This window comes from Prunus dulcis, chromosome 1, assembly GCF_902201215.1.
Source record: "Prunus dulcis chromosome 1, ALMONDv2, whole genome shotgun sequence".
Classification (NCBI taxonomy): domain Eukaryota; kingdom Viridiplantae; phylum Streptophyta; class Magnoliopsida; order Rosales; family Rosaceae; genus Prunus; species Prunus dulcis.
Genome location: NC_047650.1, coordinates 21,862,606 through 21,878,095, shown reverse-complemented (window position 1 = coordinate 21,878,095; position 15,490 = coordinate 21,862,606). Strand labels below are relative to the sequence as shown.

The 15,490-nt window shown below is 36.6% G+C and overlaps 1 pseudogene; it reads left to right on the top strand.

Annotated features, from left to right (window-relative positions):
* The first annotated feature begins 261 nt into the window (after nucleotides 1–261).
* On the top strand, nucleotides 262–855 carry LOC117616478 (annotated as a pseudogene).
* Nucleotides 856–15,490: the final 14,635 nt, after the last annotated feature.

Genomic DNA, 15,490 nt, shown 5'->3' with positions numbered 1-15,490 from the left:
AATCTTGATTCCAAAATAAAAAACAAAAACAAAACGAAAGCAAAAACAAAACCGAAGACGCGCTTTATCTACCCAAAAAAAAAACAAAGCCTTCATTTGTTTCTGGTGATTAATTAAAGACTTCCTACAGTGTACAAGCTTGATCACAATACAAGGGCAAAATAACACCATTGATTGAACCACATAATCAACAAGCAGATTCAAGTCTTCAAATTTTTGGCACAAGTCGATCAAGTTTTATCATTAGGAGAGAAAATTAGAATGAAAGTTGAAGTTGAATTGATCTCCAAGGAGATTATCAAACCATCTTCTCCAACCCCTCACCATCTCCGCCACTACCAATTTTCCTTCCTTGAAAAATTAGCTCCCCAGTCTACAACCCTTTGCTCCTCTTCTATGAATACAATGCCAAGACACAATCCAAAATTACTGAAATATCCAGCCACCTTAAAAACTCTTTAGCCGAGGTCTTTACCCTTTTCTACCCACATGCGGGCCGATTACTCAAACACAAAAACTTGGTAGATCGCAATAACGAGGGCATTCCCTTTCTTGGAGCACAAGTCAAGTGTAAACTTTTTGATGTCCCCAACAATCCAATTCCTGATGAGCTTCCTCCCATTTGAATTTGATGATATTACTAATGAGTTTGCCCTAGGTGTCCAGCTCAACATATTTCAATGCAAAGGGTTTGCAATCGGTCAATGCATTTCTCACAAGCTTACGGATTGATTGTCCTATCTCAAGTTCAGCAAAACTTGGGCTGCCACTGCTAGTGGAGATCGAGTCAACATAGAGGGTCCTAAATATGTCACATCCACACTCTTCCCACCAAAGGAGTTCACCGGATGCTAGAAAGAAAGAAGAAAAAAAGAGTTATGGGTGATTATATTTGCCCCTATTACTTCAAATAGGGGCGGAATAGTAGGTAAACGTAAATCCGCCACTAATCATAGGAGGGGCAGATAATGGAAAGGCCACTAAAAAGCAATAGGGGCGGAAAGGTTATTAAAACCGCTCCTGCAGTTTCAGCTGCCACGTTGGCAGTCTATCGTAGAAAACATATTGGGGGCGTATATTTATGTACCTCTTACAATTTTTTAAACATTAGGGGCGTTTATTTGCGCCACTACCTCTGCTTTCGCACTAAATAATAATTAGTTGTAGGGACATGTACATGTCCCCCTAATACATTTCAAACTCATTAATTCACAGTAGCAGATTTATTTAATTATTTTTTAATTTGTTATACGTGGTATATAAATGATTCTTCAAATAAATAAAAATTAATTAATTGTATAATATAAAATGCACAGAACATCAAAAATATATTTATATAGTTCCAAACATTTGAATACTTCCAAAGTCACTGAAAACGTATGTAGCAAAATATTAAAGTAGTCAAGTCCAAATCCAGCCAAACAATACTAGTTAGCAATAAGTACTAGTCATTAAAACTTAACCCAAAAATATGAAGATAATAGGCAAATATCCTAACTCGATTCAGGACGATGAGCCTTCTGATTTGAAGACATGAAATCCTGCAAAATTAAGTATCCCAATATCCCTTACACCATCTTTCAATCCTTATTAGGTTGATGTTTCCATATCCTCCATGTAGCAATTAAATGTAACAATCCAAACTTATGTATGATAACAGTTATATCTAACTATATATTTAAAGATAATTCCATAAAGCATCAGTTGCTTTATTCACAACAGAAAAGAGATTACACAGATATATACATAATAGATCAATACCCTATCTCCAAGATTGAAAAGAGGCGACACATAAATTATTAATTTTTAAAAGCTAATTGAGTGCATATGACATTCTAATCATATAAACTATGAGAGTCCCATTCATACATCATATATGACAGGACCCGATCCAAATTTCGCTTTGGAATCCGAACCAGACCCTGTGCGTATCTGACACCTGGCGAATGTCGAGCACAAATGACCTATTTGCCCTTCTATACAAAACATGATAAAATAACAAGGTTGACGTCTACCGAAAAACCGGCAGAGTTTCCCTTGTAACTGGCTCAATACCAAATCATTTACACCTGCCAAAATAAGTGTATATATATATATAACCAACTGCCAGCATACATATATATACATTCCAACAGTTCAAGTCTCAGTCTAGGGCAAAACATCAGAGCAACTACTAAGAATTTACAAAGGAATCAATCCTTTTACAAAACAAAAATCCTACATCAAAAGAAAGGCGCGGAAGATGGGAAACGGCCCGGTGGTGGATTCCTGTGCACGTCTACTGCCTGGGGGCGCAAAACAACAAAAAGGGTGAGTGGACCCAAAACAAAGTTTAGAAAATAGCATATGAACATACTAACCCCACTGTAAAAACAGTTATACAAATTAAATTATTCTTTTTATTTCTGAATTCAATGCACGTATATAATTATACATATATATAAGCCAAGCATACTCATGGTCAACAAACATTAATTTCTTAAGGCATTGAAAACAGTTTAAAACTATCACCTAGGTGTACCCTTATTTCCGTCAATTCCTTATATCCGTCAATTCCTTGCATCACCATGGGTGACACATACTCGCAGGTCTCAGTGACACGAGGTCAGTCCGAGCCGCAACTCGCAGGATTTAGGGGACCGTAGTCCACCTGATCCGCATTACTCGCTCCACACGAGTTCGAGTACCAAAGAACTCGTGGGGCAACTGTCAAGCATGCTGACTAAACCGAAGGCAACCAATATGATCCGAAGGCAACATGTAATATCTGGGTACAAGGTGGTTTAAGAAAATATAAAGTTTCTGAAGCAAAGCTGTTGAATAATTAACTTTCTGTAACCTTTAAAATTCTGCTGCCATTTATCTGATAATTAACGAGAATATCTTTTCTTATATTCTTTAAAGGAGATTTCACTCGGCAGCATGCAACATAAAATATTTAACAGAATAAAACAGCTTATAACTGAAACTGAACTGCTTAAATTCATTTATTAAAACAAAGAGTCCACTCACTAATAGTCCGAGCTCACTGGACCTCTTGAAGGTCCCTCCTGCGGGTCAACAGGTGCCCGGGTGCCTGATTCAATGACCATAATATTCTATTAATACCATATAGTATTAAATTAAAAATCCTGACCCCCGGCCCCTAATAGTACGTGCGTCAAGTTAAAGTTTTCCCTATGCCCATAAAAGCTTTCCTTCCAGTTTAGCAGTATCTTGGGACTCAAAAAGCGTTAAAGTCCCAAAAATCAATCTAGGACCCCACGGGTCCATGACCTCACAATATGATCCGGAAGCCACTAGAAGGTCCAATATATCTAGGACACATGTCCCGAGGGTATTGGTGTCGATCGGACAGTCGGATTGATCACGATCGTGTAATAGCATAATTTCTAAACCCTAGCCATAGGGTTCGAGATTTCGGAGTATCCGGGACTCCGATTCACAATCCGTTGAATCCTACACGATTCTAAAATTATCTAGAGTAACATATCTGAAAAAGATCACGATCCAATGGCTCAACAGTATTGAACCCGAAAATCACACAATATGGAAAATCCGTTCGAGGCTCAAACGGTATCCAAATTGAGATCCACGAATTCCTATGCGCTCCTGACAACCTAAGGATTGCATCAAGACACAGTGCCACTACACTATCCTCGCCCACGCGCCGCCGCACGCGCCAGCAGCGCTGGCTGTCCAAAGCGATTACGCATCGCAGGAAAATCTCAAAACCACGGCTCCAAACTCCTACCCTAGGTATAACACCATATTTGGAACCACTTTTGTTCTTGGACCTACCCCAAAAACTGACCGGAAGTGGCCGAACACGAAGGCCGAAAATCAGCCGAATTTCAATTTGAAAACCGAGCTATCTACGGTCAAAATCGATGCAAACCTATCCAAGCATCAGCTAGAGCATGGAAAATAGCTAGAAAACCATACCTCACCCGTCCGATTTGGTGGCCGAATGATAGAGATTAAAGGGTAGGAAGTTCTGTCAAATCCGGCGACTTCCCTTCGATTTTTCCGGCAATTTCACGGCGGCTGGAGTCGGAGAGTGGTCGGGGCTTGAAGACGGAACCGAGCTGGTCCTGTTGGCACCGACGGCAGGGGCAGAGGTGGTCGGTGGCGGAAGTTTTGGTGATCGGAAGGTGACGGGAAGGAGTTCCAGCGGGAGAGGGAGGGAGGGAGAGAGAGAGAGAGAGAGAGAGAGAGAGAGAGAGAGAGAGAGAGAGAGAGAAAACTGAGGGAAGAGAGAGAATGAGGGTTTAATAATCTGATTTTTCAAATTACCATTTTGCCCCTCATAATATTTTAACCATATTTTCTTCATTAAAACTCCGATTCGAGTCCACTTCGTGTCTACGAACTCGTTTCGTCATGCTCTACGCAACAATGTATGTCGAATTGTCAAATTCCTTTTCGGTCAAAAATTCAACTTTTCGTTAATAAATTATTCCAAGGGCAAAATTGTCTTTCCTCATAATAAATTACTAATTAAATATGAATTTTAAGTTTAGGTCATTACAATATATTTACCAATGAGTGTAGAATCAGGAAGCCCTCGTCACAAAAACATAATTGCAAGTTGTGAGAACCTGTAAATATATATATATATAATTATTCGTACTACATATTAATTATTTATTAATATGAAATTTTCTTATTTAAATATTTATTGTGAAGACTGATATATTATTAAATCTTAAGCCTAGTATGAGATTATCCTTTTAGTTGAAAGATGACACCATTCTTGTTTTCCACATGTAGAGACTTAGAATTGGTTTCAATCAAATCATCATTGCCATGCCACCTTGCATGCTAGTAACAAGTGGTGTTGTGATATCATTGGCCAAAGGTGGATGACTCACATTATTCCCTTACTTTTCTATCTTATCTTTTAGTGGTTTAAAATATTGTATATATAAATATCATTTGGTTGCATCCGTAGCCTCTCCTATAAGTATCATGTTTCACACTATATATATTATTTGGAGTTTTTGTGAAGTATATATTATTCATGGAACATGAGAACTTCAGTGACGGGGTATCCGAAGGATAAATGTACCAGACGGGGACATAGGGTAGTGAGGCCGATAGGAGTCGCGTACTGGGTACAATTTGTGAAGGATAACTAAGATATGAACTAATGATGTGATATGATTTGGATTGTGTATCTTTTTATTATATTTTTTTAGAGTGCGTAAAATGACATTGCTTGACTGGCATATTACATAATCTACTCACTGAGCGATGGTTTGCTCATCCCTCACCTGTTTTGTTTTTCATATTAATTAGTGGGCAAGACAAAGCCGAAACCAGAGAAGTTGGATTAGTTTAGAGTGATAAACTTTTATTTATATCTTGTACACTTATAAGATTATTATAATTTTTTTAAAATATATAATGGTAATGTATTTTAACCAATTTTTCAATCTTTTTATTTATTTCTTTTACTTCACGCACCCATATTCTAGAATATTCTTTATTTTCGAATTGGGTCGTGACACAAGTACACCAAAAACATAGATAGAATATGTCATTTCAATAACCTATATATAAATAAGAGAAGCAAAAAGATAAATTTTCCATACCTTGAAGTGCCAATTACCCACAAATTAAATTAGAACCCCAACCTTTAAAAGCCAATACCACAAAGGCCCTGCAAATAGAGCCAAAATAAATAGTATAAAGAATAGAAATATGAAATTTTTAAAAAAAGGCAAGAAGAGAAAATTAAAAACGTAGAACTCCCACCTTCAAAGGCCAATATAACACAACCCCTGCAAATAAAACCGTAAGCCAACATTAACCAAAATTGATACTATAAACAAGAAGAGAGATTAAAAAACAAAAACTTACTTACCCACTTGAGAGAAAAGGAAAAGTAAGACCGCTTGTGTTATAAGAGAGGAAGAGAGATAATTCTTAGGTTTTGAGGCATTAAAAACTGATGTAAAATAAGAAAATAATACAGTATTAATATTAGGTGCGGAAAGAAAAATTAATAAATATGAGATAAATTTTAGGGGTGCTAGTTTTGAGCCTCTCTTTATTTTAAGTTACATCAGCCAAAAAAATTTGGCAAATCTTCCCTCCTTAATCCGCCTATTTAATAGGGGCATGTTTATCCGCCCCAAATATCACTAATAGGGCCTTATCGGTTTTCTGCCATAAACGCCCAATATCGCATGTTGAGGCAATATTGGCTTTCATATGGAGTCAGTTCCAAAGATGATCAAGGACCCGAAAAATTATACATGGTTCTCCATGCTGTGAACCTACATCCAAGATTTGATTGGGAATTTGTACCGTGTAGTCATGACATCTCCGATTTTAGGAGCTGGAAAAGAAAATTGTTATGGCATGATGAGGTGGGTACGAGAAGAAATAAGCAACATTGGCAAAGATTATGTCAAAAGACTACAAGTGGAGGTGATGAGCACTTGAGTTTCATGAGTGAACGTACTGATGGGGCTATAAGAGGAGAGGTGGTTGCATTTAGCTTGAGCAGTTATTGTAGATTACCATTACGACAATACTTCCCTACTTACCATAGGAAAGAACTTCTCCTTATATACCTAGGGAATCTTTTATTATTCATAACTGAATCTTGAAAAAAAAAAAAAAAAATTTGCTTTCATCTATCCCACTGACCACCTCTTTAGTTTTTCATAACTAGGCAATGAGATATTATAGATGTAGTTTAATTTGGTATTCTATAGTCTCTACAACTCAAAGTTTGCTTGATTAAAAGATTTCTATATCCTCTTTTTTTTTAAATATAAAAAAAGACCTCTATGAAGAAACTATGCCTACCAAAATTGTAAATGGTAATTTGGCTGACGGTGAATTATTGGGGTTGGAGTTAGAAAAGTCCACAACAGACTTAAAATTTAACTGAGGTATGAAGTAAAAAAAGGAAATTAGTTATGCTAATGAAAGATAAAGAAAAAAAACATTTTTGAGACTTTAAAAAAAAAAAAAAAGGACACATGTCAATTTGTGGTTGAGCCACATTACTAAATAAGGAGGAGTTCCTCTTTATGGGTAAGGAGGGAAGTAAGCCTTATCCTTTTATATCAGAATAATTTTGGTTGGGGGAGGCCTACATGGGTGGGCTCCAAAAGTGATAACAAGTTTGTTGCCTATGTTTCTCCAACTGATCGGGTGCAAAGTTAAGGGAATTAATTTCCCTTTGTATGTTTTTTTTTTTTTTTGGGTAACAGAGGGGGCTAAAGCCCAAGAGAACAAGCTAGCCAACTAGAAGCAGAGAAGACGAGGCCTAGAGTCTCCCCTTGAATTAGCAGCCAGGATGTCAGTAATGCAAGCTGGCATCTCCTCAAAGATATGCAGACCTGGATTAAAATCAAAACTAATAGCAGCCAAAGCATCAGCTGCACAGTTTTGTTCACGAAGGATATATGTTTTTCCTTGATCAAGTAACCAAATCTAAACTCATCCACTTTTTTAATTTATACTAACCTCTTGGCACGCGATTAAGCGCATGCAAATTGACTTTTTCTTTCCTTTGAAAAAAATCATATATATTTTAAAATTATATTTGTTTTTTTTCCTTTTTTAGTATTAATTTTTAATGAAACTTTAGAAGATGTTAATTTAGTCCATTATATATTAAGCATGACTTGGCTCCTTAAAATTGAGAAGGAGCTCAATTTTAACACAAAAGAATTAAAAGAAATATATTACATAGTGAGTTTGAGTGATTTAATTGAGTATATAGCAAGTTGATAAAGAATTGTACTTCATATGATGCATACTAATTAATGAAAGAGTATTAAAACCATATATAGAACATAAATAAATATGGGAGCCTTTTGAAAAATTAGCCAGAATTTTGGTTGTCTCTCACATTCTCAACTAAGGAAGGCCATCGACACATGTTGTTGGTTACAAAAGTGGCTTTCAGAAATAGTTTCAATTTTTAGGGTAAGTTTAGGGGTCATCATTAGGCCCGTGAGCCCATGGGCTTATCAGAGCCTGCCTGGCCCATCGAAAAAAAATCCGACTTGGTCCGTTATGGGCTATGGGCCAACCTGGCCCGTTATTGAGTGGGTCGGGCTTGGACTTAGGTGTCTAAAACCCGGCTTGGCACATAGGGCCTCCCATTTGAGCCCGACCCAACTCGCCCATAAAAACCCTGCCCAAGCACTCACATACAAATATATATATATATATAGGGACATTTTCAAAAAGGCCAAAGGAGAGAGAAATATTTTTAAAAGAAGCCAAAATCGACAAAAATGCCCTTATTATTTTTGAATTTCCTAAGAAATCATTTACATTTACATGTCTTTGGTTTGAAAGTTGAGGGGTTTTTCTGTCTTTTTCAAAAAAATTTTGGCTATTTCCAAAAATGAAAGGTTTATTTTGTGGCTAAAACCTAAATTTACAAGTTAAACGAAAGATGGAGAAAATTATTATCTATTATCATCGTAAGAACTAAAATAAAATGAAGTATGGGATAAAATATGAGTTTATTAATATGGCGGTTGTATAACTATATCTTTATATTTATGAAGAAAAAAAGAAAAAGAACTATGAAGTTATGAACAAAGAAAAAAATGGAGACATAAACATATAGACAAATGTAAATAGAGAACTATGAAAAAAATAGAAACATAAAAACACACCAAAACATAGAAAAATAAATAAATAATTGACAAAAAAAAATTCATATAAAAAAAGACAAGATAAAGTAGGTCCATTTAGGCCCGCCCCGGCCCGATGGGCTTTTTCAAGCCCGGCTTATGAGATGGGCTTGGACTTTGAATTTTCTAAAATAACCCAGCCTGGCCCGTTATTTTCTCTCTCCTATTTGAAGCTCAACCCGGTCCATTGACGAGGTGAGCTGGATATGATCTTTTGGGCTGGAAAAAAAAAAGTTTATAGCCCAGGTTAGTAAAAGGGTTCCACTTAATAGGATATGGAAACAAGGTGTGTTTTGTATTGGCCTTCTGCCTGCCCTTGTGGTTAAGTGTGCTTGACAACGTAGATTTTTAACTCTCAAGTTTTGGTTGCCTCAAAAAACCATAAAGGCCCAATATTGCGTGTTGAGGCAATATCGGCTTTCATATGGAGTCAGTTTAGAGGTGTCAAACGGGACGGGCCGCGCTAGCACGACACGAGCCTATCCTGTTTAAATGGGTATAGCACGGCATGGCTCGAGCACAGCACAAAAGCTTGGGCCGAGATGAGATCAAAAAATGAGGTCCAATGGACCGAGCTTGGCCCGAGCCTGGCCCACTTAACCTTTTCTTCTTTTTTTGTGGTCCCAAAAGTCAAAATGCTGTATTTTAACATCTAATGCCATTGTTTACATGGTTTTTTTAATTTTATTTTAATCATAAATAAACAACTTATTATTTTATATGTGAAGAAACATATGAACTGATTAAAGCAAATTGACACATGAACATAATCACTTCAAGTGATTTTAGGTAGAAACCGATAATAACGTTCCCAAGACCATGAGTGAGTCAACCGCACTTAACCTAAAATTGGAGCTGTCATGACGACACAGTACAAATTCCCAAAATAACGTTCCGATAGTGATGGATCAAATCATGGATGAAGATTCACAACATGGAGAACCTTGTACAGTTTTTCGGGTCCTTGATCATCTTTAGAATTGACTTAGAAGTGTCAAATGGGTCGAGCTGGGCCAGCCCATTTAATTTATCAGCTTGTGTCGTGCTGGCCCATTTAGTAACATATATAAAATTCTGACAGCCATAGTCACTCAGCCAAAGTCAAACACTCTTCATCGTTTTCCATAATTCTTCTTTTATAAGAAAATTGGTAATCTGAAAACTATAAAATGGAAAAGAAAAAAAGAAATCAGAAAAAAGAATGGAATAATCCCTTCCAAACTCACTCACTCTTCCATCCAGCGTTTTCATGAATTTCATAAAAAAAACAAAACGAGAAAAAAAGTGGAGCCTATAAAAAAAGCAAAAGGAAATTGGTTTACATATTCTACGCGTTGTTATTTATTCACTAGGATACCAAATTGGTTAATTCATGGATAGACTTACTGGGATTGGATTTCTAAATTGGTTTATGAAACAAGCTGTAATTTTGTCTCAATTGGTTTAATTGCAGTAAAATTTTATCTAGAGAGCCATTTGCGTGATCAAGGCCATGGGTGAGTTCATACATAGACTTGGCTTGCTTGAACGAAGAGAGAGAAAATAACGGGTTGGGTCGGGCTGGACTTTTTCATATAATTCAAAACTCAGGCTTGCCTTATGGGCTGGACTTGAAAAAGTCTATCGGGCCAGGCCGCATTTGACCCACTGGGCCGGGCTAAAACGGGTCTACTTTGTATATCTCTTTTTCTCCCCTATATTTTGCTATGTTTCTATATTTGTCACCCCTTTTTTTTATGTGCATAGTTCTCTTTTCTTTTCTTATATGTTCATGGTTCTCTTTTTTTTTTTCCCTACAAATATGCATATATAATTATTTTTAATAGAATAAATATGCATATATAGTTATACAAATCATATTTTATCCCCTTCTCTATTATTTAGTTCTTACAATCATTATTCCTTCTTTTTTTGTTTATTTATTTAATGCGACCTTCAGTACCTGTTCAAAGAGAAAGCAATAAGAAAATCCACTCAAGCAATGCAATAAGAATCAAAAGATACATGGTCTGTTTAAGATATAAAGACCAACATCAATAAGCTTCATATCAGCATCTTTACTTCTATTAAGGTGAGAAGAGTGTTGCCAGAGGAGAGAAGGAGAGGAGAGAGAGAAGGAAATGGAGAGAGAAGAGAATGCGACTAGGTTAGAATTTATTAATGGCATTGATCTGTAATGCCTCATTTTATAAAAAAGGGTATTGTGTTTTTTTATTTTTTTATTTTCTCGACTGTTCTTATCGTTCTTGCTCTTGTTCTTGTGTTCTTACTTGGTTCAATTTTATTTTGCAGGAAGGAAGGCTGAAATAGCTTGTTCGAAGAGGCGATCAAGTCTAAGGCCGCACGGAAGGAAGACTTCAAAGAGTCATCCCGTGACATATAGCTACCCATCATGAATGAACAACCACACCTCGAAGGATAAATCAGTAGGAAATCTATACAAATAGCATACTTCCCCAAGTGAGGAAGATAAATGGCAAGTAAAAGCTTACCACAATGAGCTCCCATAACAACAACACTAGGCTAAGGGTTGTAATCAACAAGAATAGTAGATGAGGGGGACACATCAGTAAAGCACGTGTGAGCATGCACAATCCATAAGCAGCTCTACCGGTGGCTGAATATACGTTCGGATGTTTGTTGCCAAGTTGAAGAGGACCGCAGCCAGGGCAAGTATGATGGTCACGGTTGGCATGACGTGCTGTGAATTTTGAGGGTTCTCTTGTTGGTTTCATTTTTTGCTGCGTTCTCATGTTGGGTGTGAGTATGGGTGTGTGTGTGGGTTTTCTCGAGTGTGTTTTCATGGAGAGCTTTAGCTTGGGATATAATTTCTATAATTGTAGCTTCGGGTGGAGGTCTGAGTGAATCTCCATGAAGAAAATTATGTGATTTACAGGTTTTGTTATGGTATGAATTTACAAGAAGTCGAGGAAGAAGAAGAATATTTTTGGCAAGGCTTAAGCAACTCAACTGTATTTGCATGTGTCACCATTACCAAGTTATAATTTATAGGACGTTTGGTGGGCCAATTTGGTTTAGGGTAGGAAATTAATGTCCAATTATCCAATTTACTTGGGCTTGTCAATTAGTCTAATTTAAACCAAAACTCAAATTGAAAAAGGAAAAAAAAAAGTCCATTCCAATATGAGTGAAATACACAAACGTGTCGCACTTTACAAGAAACTGGATATTTATACTGCCATCAAAGTCCATGTAGAAAGTCATTTTGTTATCGTTCGAATTAGGTGAGAACAGCTATATGAGAACCTTATATGAGAATCAATCTCAGCCGTTGAAATGCATTTAAATATTTTAGGAGAAAAAGCAAGCTTACGGTACAAACGAGTGAGCAGCAATTTCCTTTTAGCCCATGTGTCAAGTCGTGCCTCTCTTTCAAAAAAAATAAACACGCCTAAGTTCTTCATTAATTTTCTTATTCTTTACAATCGCGCCTTTCTTCTTAATTAATTTATGAATGAACCCTAATCATAACACCTAAAATTTCACATATCAGACATAATTTTGTGTATTCCTTTTTTTTTTTTTTTTTTGTGTGCAGAAACTCCATCGTCTAGTCTTTCTCTTTCACTTCCTCGGAACCTCCCCCAACTATTCTTTCTCTTTCACTTCCTCTTCTTTTGTCGAAGAACCTGCTTCATCTAATCTTTCTATTTCCCACATATCCAAAGTCATTTGAGAAGGGACACACCAGGTAAGGAAGATAAATGGCAAGTGAAAGCTTACCATAATGAGCTCCCAGGTAAGGAAGATTAATTTATGAATGAACTCTAATCATAACACCTAAAATTTCAACTATAAGACAGAATTTTGTGTATTCCTATATTCTTTTTGGAAAAACTCCATCATTTAGTCTTTTTCTTTCACTTTCTCGGAACCTCCCCTGTCTATTCTTTCTCTTTCACTTCCTCTTCTTTTGTCACAGAACCTACCTCATCTAGTCTTTCTATTTCCCAACTATCCAAAATCATTTGAGATGGGACACACCAGGTGAGGAAGGTAAATGACAAGTAAAAACTTGTCACAAGGAGCCCCTATAACAACCAAAATTGAAATTGAAAAAAAGAAAACAGAGATAAATGACAAGTAAAAACTTGTCACAAGGAGCCCTATAACAACCAAAATTGAAATTGAAAAAAAGAAAACAGAGATAAATGACAAGTAAAAACTCAGCTGTTGAAATGCATCTAACCGGTTTATGAGGAAAAAAAAAAAACAAGCTTATGGTATAAACAAGCGAGCAGCAATTTCTTTTTAGCCCATGTGTCAAGTCGTGCCTCTCTTTAAAATTAAAAAAAAAAACAAACGCGCCTTTGTTCTTCATTAATTTTCTTATTCCTTACAATCGCGCCTTTCTTCTTAATTAATTTATGAATGAACCCAAATCATAACACCTAAAATTTCACCTGTAAGATATAATTTTGTGTATTCCTCTTTACTTTTTGTCGAAACTCCATTGTCCAGTCTTTCTCTTTCACTTCCTCTTCTTTTGTCGCAGAACCTACCTCATCTAGTCTTTCTATTTCCTAACTATCCAAAGTCATTTGAGGGGAGACACACCAGATGAGGAAGATAAATGGCAAGTAAAAGCTTACCACAATAAGCTTCCATAACAACAGCACTAGGCAAAGGGTTGTAATCAACAAGAAGTAGTAGATGAGGGGGGACACACCAACAAAGCATGTGTGAGCATGCACAATCCACAAGCAGCTCTACCGGTGGCTGAATATATGTTCAGGTGTTCTTTGCAAAGTTGAAGAAGAGGACCGTAGCCAGGGCAAGTATGATGGTCAAGGCTGGCATGACGTGCTGTGGATTTTGAGGGCTCTTTTGTTGGTTTCGTTTTTTGCCGCGCTTTCGTGGTGGGTGTGGGTATGGGTGTGCATGTGGGTTTTCTCGAGTGTGTTTTCATGGAGAGCTTTAGCTTGGGGCATAATTTCTATAATTGAAGCTTCGGATGGAGGTCTGGGTGAATCTCCATGTAGAAAATTATGTGATTTACAGGTTTAGTTATCGTATGAATTTACAAGAAGTCGAGGAAGAAGAAGAATATATTTGGCAAGGATTAGGCAACTCATTTGTATTTGCATGTGTTACCAATACCAAGTTTTAATTTATAGGACGTTTGGTGGGCCGATTTGGTTTGAGGTAAGAAATTCATGTCCAATTGTCTAATTTAATTGGGCTTGTAAATTACTCCAATTTAAACCAAAATTCAAATTGAAAAATTAAAAAGTAAAGTCCATTCCAATGTAGGTGAAGTACACAAACGTGTCACACTTTACAAGAAATTGGATATCTATACTGCCATCAAAGTCAATGTAGAAAGTCATTTTATTACCGCTCGAATCAGGTGAGAACAACTATACGATAACCTCATATGAGAATCAATCTCAGCTGTTGAAATGCATCTAAATGTTTTAGGAGAAAAAACAAGCTTATGGCACAAACGAGTGAGCAGCAATTTCCTCTTAGCCCATGTGTCAAGTCGTGCCTCTCTTTAAAAAAAAATGCATCTAAATGTTTTAGGTAGAAACCGATAATAACGTTCCCAAGACCATGAGTGAGTCAACCGCACTTAACCTAAAATTGGAGCTGTCATGACAACACAGGACAAATTCCCAAAATAATGTTCCGGTAGTGGTGGTTCAAATCATGGATGAAGATTCACAACATGGAGAACCATGTCCAGTTTTTCGGGTCCTTGATCATCTTTAGAATTGACTTAGAAGTGTCAAATGGGCCAAGCCGGGCCAGCCCATTTAATTTATCAGCTTGTGTCGTGCTGGCCCATTTAGTAACATATATAAAATTATGACAGCCATAGTCACTCAGCCAAAGTCAAACACTCTTCATCGTTTTCCATAATTCTTCTTTCATAAGAAAATTGGTAATCTGAAAACTATAAAATGGAAAAGAAAAAAAGAAATCAGAAAAAAGAATGGAATAATCCCTTCCAAACTCACTCACTCTTCCATCCAGCGTTTTCATGAATTTCATAAAAAAAACAAAACGAGAAAAAAAGTGGAGCCTATAAAAAAAGCAAAAGGAAATTGGTTTACATATTCTACGCGTTGTTATTTATTCACTAGGATACCAAATTGGTTAATTCATGGATAGACTTACTGGGATTGGATTTCTAAATTGGTTTATGAAACAAGCTGTAATTTTGTCTCAATTGGTTTAATTGCAGTAAAATTTTATCTAGAGAGCCATTTGGGTGATCAAGGCCATGGGTGAGTTAATACATAGACTTGGCTTGCTTGAACGAAGAGAGAGAAAATAACGGGTTGGGTCGGGCTTGACTTTTTCAGATAATTCAAAACTCAGGCTTGCCTTATGGGCTGGACTTGAAAAAGTCTATCGGGCCAGGCCGCATTTGACCCACTAGGCCGGGCTAAAATGGGCCTACTTTGTATATCTCTTTTTCTCCCCTATATTTTGCTATGTTTCTATATTTGTCACCCTTTTTTTTATGTGCATAGTTCTCTTTTCTTTTCTTATATGTTCATGGTTCTCTTTTTTTTTTTTTCCCTACAAATATGCATATATAATTATTTTTAATAGAATAAATATGCATATATAGTTATACAAATCATTTTATAAATAAGGGTATTGGGTTTTTTATTTTTTTTATTTTCTTGACTGTTCTTATCGTTCTTGCTCTTGATTTTGTGTTCTTACTTGGTTCAATTTTATTTTGCAGGAAGGAAGGCTGAAATAGCTTGTTCGAAGAGGCGATCGAGTCTAAGGCCGCACGAAAGGAAGACTTCAAAGAGTCATCCCGTGACATATAG